The following is a 6796-nucleotide window of genomic DNA, read 5'->3' on the forward strand; positions in this document are numbered from 1 at the left end:
AGTCCATGGTGAATACCATAGTGAGGCAGAATGTGCCCCTGCAGCCCATGGTCCAGGGTGGAGCAGATTTCTGCCTGCAGCCTGTGTAGGACCCCGTGCCAGAGTGGGTGGATGTGCTTGAAGGAAGCTGTGGGAGGCCCTGTGGGAAGCTCACACTGGAGCAGGTTCCTGGCAGGAGCTGTGACCCCACCAAGAGGAGCCCACACCAGTGCTGGTGCAGAGGGTACATAGGTGGCTGAGTCCCTCATTTCTCCTCAGCTTCTGCTCAGAGTGGGACCAGGAGGAAGCACAGTGTGCCCCCCACCAGCTGCTGTGTCCTGTAGGTGCAAACCAGCTCCACACAGAGCTAAGACACCTTGGCTGGCAGCTCCCCTGCAGTGCTCTGCTCCAGGTGAAAGGTGTGCCACAAGCAGGTGTTAGACAGCATCATCCTTACAAGAATTCCATGTGTTGATGGGTCTGATCATCCTGATGTGATGAATCTTTCATTGTTTTTTCAGATGGAAGAGAATCTGCAACGTTACAGGTAATACATGAAACTTTTATATGACTGAGATCATACGATGGAATCTTGAAAATACACAACACATAATTTCTGCCCTGTTGCTGTACACAGATGACTGAGCAGCACTAGAGAGCTGCTCAGGGTAGAGAGCTGGGTGTTTTCAAACCAGAGGTCTGTGGGCTGTGTACTGCAGTATCTGCAGAACCCACTCACAGTTGGGACATTTCAGCTACAGCTCCTTGAGGGTTTGTGAAGATGCAGCTGTGATGCTGTAGCACCAGAACACACAGCTTTAAAAAATGAGAAGATATCCATTCACCTTAGGTTGACTTTCTTACTGGAACAAAGAGAATATTTATTAATGCTTGGAACATAAAAAAAAATGAACAGTCCACAATAACCCACATTAGTCATTAGGTTACCATATCAAACCCATCTCGTTTACTTTACTGTAGGACAACAGACCTTATAAATAAGTGAGAACAGTCATATACAGCGATTTTAGCAAAGTTTTTGACATTGATTCTTGTATCATTTTAAGAAAACAAAAATTACATGTAAGTCATATAAAGCAGATACAGCATTGCCCAGAAATCACGGTATTTACAATTTAGTTCGTTTAATGAGCAATTCCCTGGCAAAATACAGGGGTATATAGAGTTTAATTCTGCAAGGGTTTGGTATTATTAAATGTTTTCCTTAACAGGTTGAGTGATCCATAAGGAATAATGTAATATTTTTTAAGCTTTCAGATAATATTATGATGAGAAGCACTTAAGGAAGAAAGAAAATGACTGGAAAACGTAATAGTTGGGAAAAAAAGATGTGAAAATGGAATCACAGAATTAGCTCAGTTGGAAGGGACCCACAAGGACCATCGAGTCCAGCTTCTGGCCCTGCAGAGCATCATCCCCAAGAGTCACACCATCTGCCTGAAAGCACTGTCCAAATGCTTCTTGAGCTCTGACAGGCCAGTGATGTACCTGGGGAGCCTGTTCCAGTGCCCAGCCACCCAATGGGTGAAGAACCTTTTTCTAATACCCTACCTAAACCTCCCCTGACAGAACTTCAGGCCATTCCCTTGTATCCTGTCACTCTGCACCACAGAGACGAGATCAGTGCCTGCCCCTCCTCTTCCACTCATGGAGAGGCTGTAGACTGAGATAAGGTCAATAAAAGCAATAGAAAAAAGAAGTGTAAAATACTGCATTTAGACTGAAGTAATTTAAAAGACGTGTATAGACCAAGATTAGGTACCTTAACCTTGCTTGGTTAAGAATCACTTCTCCAGAAAAGTGCTGGAGGTTTGTGAGATGACTGTGATTCAATATTGGTGTGTTATCCCAGACAAGACAAGTACACATGGAAAACTAAAGAGAAATCTGCTGGATCTAGGACCTATGATTTTTATTTGTACTAAGACCTCAGCTGGAGCTCTGTGTCCAGATTCAAGTATCCCGTTCCAAAGGAGATCTGGGCTAAAAGGAGAAATCTTAGAGAAGGGTGACAAAGTGGTCAGATGTCTGCGAGACATGGAAGACAAGGTGACAAGGTGAAAATGATAACCTAAAGAAGAGAAGGTGATGAGAAGTGGGAAAGAAAAAGACAAGACATTATAGCAGTTTTGAAAATATGAGAAATTTGTGCAAGAAAGAAAAGAAAAATCTGTTCTTCATCTCAAAGGAAAGTTAGGGAGAAGTAGAGTGTCTTATAGTAAAGAAGCTTCAGGTTAGATTTCAGGGAAATTCTTATTTTGCTGAAGCCCAAGAATAGGTTTCCTGGTTGTGGAGTGTGCATCACTGAAAGTCTTATACAAACAAATAAGATGGACATATGTCAGAAATGGCCAAGTGCTTGTTCTGGTCTTGAGGCAGAACAGTAGGTAGCCACTCCTCGAGATGCTTTCCAAATTAATTTTATTTCATTTGGTTGTGGTTCTGCATTTGAAAATCAACCACCAGCAAACACCTTTTCTGTGAATTGTTATAAACCTGTCAGTAATTATTACTACCTTTACTGAGCCATGAAAAATAATTTCCTCTTTAATTTCAAAAAGCAAATGAGCGTAAAGATCATTCTTGCTTTTACTGTGTATCATGAATTGTTGATGAACATTACTGGCTAAATATAAGCTTGACCCATCCAAAAATGCAGAAATAATATTTACACACAGCTTTAGAGTGAGGTATTTCTATCAGTCTCTAATCACATTCCTCTGTGATTAGGGTCAATACATTCATGTACACAGAGTATTTAGCTCCTGATGAATATACCAAAGAAAATTGAAATCAGATACCATTAAATTGAGTAGACAATTTTTTTTTTTTTTTAGTAGAAGAACGGATGCATGAACTTTTAATAGCATAACTTTGCATTTCAGCATGAGCTGAAGTAATTTCCTGCATTCAGACTATAAAAAAAATAGAAAATGTCTCCATTTTAAACGTAAACCCTTGAGATCAAGTGCATAATATAGGAGATTTTTAAGTCCAATTAAATTTTTGGAAGGCATTGAGGATTATCCATTTGGATGCCCTTCTGGAGAAGAACTGCTCAAAGTATTTTTCTCAATTGTTTTCTGGTCTTATTTTGTATTTGTTTCTAGTCCTCAAGCATTGAGTTGAGCGTAGGCATCAAAGTTGTGTCCCATTTTTTGAAGAAGCTTCCCATCTTATCTCTTGCTTGAAACTTCACTCCTCTAACCCTAGGCTCAAGGAGGATTCATCCCATTTCTCTTCCTCATCCTCCCAGGTGTCAATATTGTCCTTAGTTATCCAGCAGTCTCTGACAGCAATGTCCTCATTACTTTAAATTACTCTTTGCAGTTAAAATTTCTCAAGATCTAGTAAAGTCTCCAAATGGAAATCTAGTAAGGAGCTGGCCTGCTACCATCTTCCAGTTCTGGACCCTGCTACTATACACACTAAACCATTATAAAGAAGCATTAGGACACAGCTGTGACAGGGACATGTTATTTACACAGCCATTAATTAACACTTTAGAAGTTTTCTTCTTTATTGCCCTAAACTTACCCTTCCATTAAATTGCAAATACAAAGCAGAAGCCCATGTTTTAGCATGTGTAAACAGGCAAGCCCCAAAAGTGAGGTTGCAGACATGGCTTTTATTGCAGCTCTTCAGTTTGGTCCAGATTAAAGGAGATGCCAGAAGACAATTGAAAGAAAAAAATTGTTTTTCAGTCTCAAGGTTGTTTTTGTAAAAAAGATAACCCCTATTTTGGAATTTCTAAGGCTCAATTCGATGTTGAAAGCAAGGTTTAACCAACCATTTCCTTGCTCAGTATTGCTCTGCAAGCCTTTGATTAATTATTTCAGCCTTCTCCTTACTCAGGTGACAAATGGGTGAAGGGATGGCCACTTAAACCAAGGGAAGGGGAGAAAGATCATTCTTTCTGATAAACTGAAATGAAAGAGCAATTTTACAGTCAAAAGACAAACAAGGTTATAAGTTGGGAACAGATCATTTACAAATGCTCTATGACCATTATTAGTGTTTGGATTGCAATCCTACTTTTATGCTATCATTAGTGACCAAAATGAAAAAAATTACGGTATTTTGGGTTTTTTTTTGAGAAAGCTAATAATGATCCGTGTTTCCTTGTGAAGAAAGGAGAATATCCAAAGAGAATATCCAAAAATAAAACAGAACACTCAAAGGCAACATCAAAGGACAATTATGTTAATTGGAGGTCAAATCCTGAAGCACTAAATTAATTTTTAAAAAAGTAAGCATTGTCTAATGGGTAACCACTAGATTAGAAGATACTCTTTTTTTTTTTTTTTTTTTTTTTTTTTCATGAATCCTCAATTCTTCTTGCACCTCTGGACAACCATAGCAGCAAAGGTGCAGAGATCTGGCATCCAGCTCCTCACTGAATACTGAAGGGAGATGAGGATTTCACTTTCCCAAGCCAATGAAGGAATTGAGTTTGGCTTCACAGGAGGCACCTACAGAATCTGTGTGCAAAGTACAGAGTCATACTCCTGAAATAGTCAAGGTGCCTTACTCAGAAGAGAGACCTGAGACAACATACACTCAAAACTGGGTTCAAGTACAGGTGTAGAAATTCTTCTGAGGTTTAATCTGCAGTCCTTGATCACGCTTCACTCGAATCTTACACATCCAGAATTCACAGTGAAACATCAGGAGTTGTTTTTCAGATATTGAAAGGCAGTTCTTTGTGTATCTGGAGAAAAACAATTGCATGAATCATACTGAGGATGGAACATGGAAAATGCCTGGTATTCTGAATGTATCTACACAGAGTTTTGTCTTATTTTGCCGAAGGAGAACCACTAGCCTGGAATAAATCTTGAGCATTTGAACATCTGAACTATTGCATGAATGGAAAGGCCAGTTTAAACATTAAGCCCAGTCAATTGAATAAGGCTGCTCTATTAAGAATAGGAAGGGTTTTCATAGAACCATTGAATGGTTTGGGTTGGAAGGGACCTTAAAGGGACCTGACATGTGCAGAGACCCCTTTCCCTAGACCAAGTTGCTCAAAGCACCATCCAGCCTGGCCTTGAACACTTGCAGAGATGGGGCAGCCACAGCTTCTCTGTGCAACCTGTTCCAATGTCTCACCACCCTCCAAGCTAAGAATTTCTTCCTAAGACTCAATCTAAACCACCTTCCAGTTTAAATCCATTCATTCCCCCTTGTCCTATCATTACATGCCCTTGTCAAAAGTTATATTGTTACGCTGGAATAACCAGAAAAGTCTAGAGGATGTGATAACACAGCAGTTGACACAGATGACCAAATCGTTAATACAGCAAGCATAGCTCTCAAAATTAAAAATAAGGGTAAGTTAGTGTACTTTGAATAGGAATGGAAGTGAGTGTTAGAAGGGAGGGCCTGGCTCACAACAGAGCTCAAGCCCTGTTTCTCTGACTGGGCGTGTCACAGAGCACGTGGGATGATGGCTTTTTGGGAAAAGGAGAGCAGGAACTTTGCTTCTGGCCCACGACTGAGCAGCAGAGCAACGGAGAAGAGCTGAACTTGAAGCTGCGCTTCTGCACCTCGGAGGACCCCATCAACAGAAAATGAGTTCGTCACTTCTTCGCATGATGGAACAAACGTTTTAGAAAAACCTGGACTGATCCGTGAAAGAAAAACATCGCTGCGTTAATATAATGCGAGAGGCTTTTTGAAAATGAGAGGGAATGAGAAACGTCGCTCCTCGGAAAAAGGACCAGCAGAGGTCAGCACAGCCGGGAGAATGGAGCAGCAGCCGCCAGGATGCTGCCGGGATGCTGCTGCTGCCGGGATGCTGCTGCTGCCAGGATGCTGCTGCTGCCGGGATGCTGCAGGGCCGGCGGCGCGGCCCTTCCCGCTAAGAATTGAAGCTATTTCTTGCCAAATGCGCGAACGGCACAATCCATCCTTCGTTCTGGGACAAAACAGCAGCAAATACTGGTGTTTTCTTTATTCTGACCTCGTATGTGCTTTCCAAATTCAAGCTTGACATAGCACTTTAGATGAGAAAAAACTTTGACCTGAATTCTTTCACAGCAATAAAATTTCCTCTACAATTCATATAAAATGGAAGAAATCTCATTTGTCACCCTGTTAAGACACTCATCCTGCTCCACCTTTTTCTTTCACAGCACTGGTTCTCACAGAATATTGTAGACATAAGAGCCAGAGCATCGTTCATCAGGTTTAATCAGTAAAACCCTCCTTCACGGAGCTGTTTCTTCCAGGAAAGCTCAGTTTCATGAATCATTTTATATCTGAATTACTTGATTCAAAGCTAGTGCATGAAACTGTATTTCCTTAATGTAAGGTTATACATCACACCTGTCTCTCTGGAGAATAATGCTGGAACTTGGGTTCCTTCCAGACCAAATGATGGCAAATACCAAAATTCCCTGTTATAAGGGGAGGTCAGATGTAGAAACATAGACAGGACTTGCTTCACATCGTTCTGAAGTAGAGCAGTGCTTGTAAAAGAACTTCAGTTGTAGCAGAGTTATGTGAACTTGTGGTTATTGGGTTATGAAATAATTAATAACCATAGCGATGCAAAGCTTAAAGTAGTGTCAGTAATATCATGCCAGTGATTTCCTGGCTGAATAGAACTGCAACTTATTGAGTGCTTTGCTTAAAATGATGTATATTCTTTTCCAGATCCAAAGAGGCTGGATTTCTCTAATATCCAATATTTGCACTACAATGGAAACTTAGATTTATGTTTCTCCAAAATAAAGTATGAGACACAGTGTATGAGGCTGGGGTTTTCTGAAGAGCTGGTAAGAACATCCAA

The 6796-nt window shown here is 40.7% G+C and overlaps 1 long non-coding RNA gene across 1 annotated transcript; it reads left to right on the forward strand.

Annotated features, from left to right (window-relative positions):
- Window positions 1-282: 282 nt before the first annotated feature.
- On the forward strand, window positions 283-6072 carry LOC148225460 (uncharacterized). Its single transcript, XR_015804305.1, has 2 exons — window positions 283-526; window positions 4361-6072. It is a non-coding gene; the product is annotated as an uncharacterized LOC148225460 (long non-coding RNA).
- Window positions 6073-6796: the final 724 nt, after the last annotated feature.

The sequence above is a fragment of the Sturnus vulgaris genome, chromosome 1, assembly GCF_052056855.1.
Source record: "Sturnus vulgaris isolate bStuVul1 chromosome 1, bStuVul1.hap1, whole genome shotgun sequence".
Classification (NCBI taxonomy): Eukaryota; Metazoa; Chordata; class Aves; order Passeriformes; family Sturnidae; genus Sturnus; species Sturnus vulgaris.